The sequence below is a fragment of the Penaeus monodon genome, chromosome 24 (genome assembly GCF_015228065.2).
Source record: "Penaeus monodon isolate SGIC_2016 chromosome 24, NSTDA_Pmon_1, whole genome shotgun sequence".
Classification (NCBI taxonomy): domain Eukaryota; kingdom Metazoa; phylum Arthropoda; class Malacostraca; order Decapoda; family Penaeidae; genus Penaeus; species Penaeus monodon.
The window spans coordinates 41,208,793-41,209,378 of NC_051409.1; positions in this window are offsets into that span (position 1 = coordinate 41,208,793).

Sequence of the window (586 nt, forward strand, 5' to 3'; positions counted from 1 at the left end):
CTGTATTCTCTATTTTGTCATGCAAAATAGGGAATCTTGCGATCGGTTTTGCGTAGACTGCGAGCCAACTCAAGCCAACGCAAGAGACCAATGATGACCTTCTGATCTCTCTCTAAACTCGAGTGACGTCATATGTAAATAAAGCAACATGCAACATAATAATAATCCATTAACCGGGGGTATGGAACGGCAGTTTAGCGAAATTTATTGATTTTCGAGAATTAGAGTGAGTTTTACGAGATTTGACAAAAATATGATATTTAAAACAATACGCAAAATACACTAAAAACAAAATTACTAACCGTAGAGGCGCTTATGTGTACATGTAAAATGGAGATAAATAATATAAAAGCACTTTGAATTAAGAACCTATTATGAACGAGAAGAAAGTGGTTGTAAAACAGAATAAACACTATTTTGAGAATCTTTCCATTGCCTTTCAAATGGCTAAACGATGATGTTTATGACATTCTAAGGATAAACTTAGATCACGTAACTTGCTTGGTTTTACTTGACGGCTCGACTTCTACGAAGAAAACGAAGGTGAATTGTTTGACCTTAACAGGAATTCAGTTCAGAGGGAAAC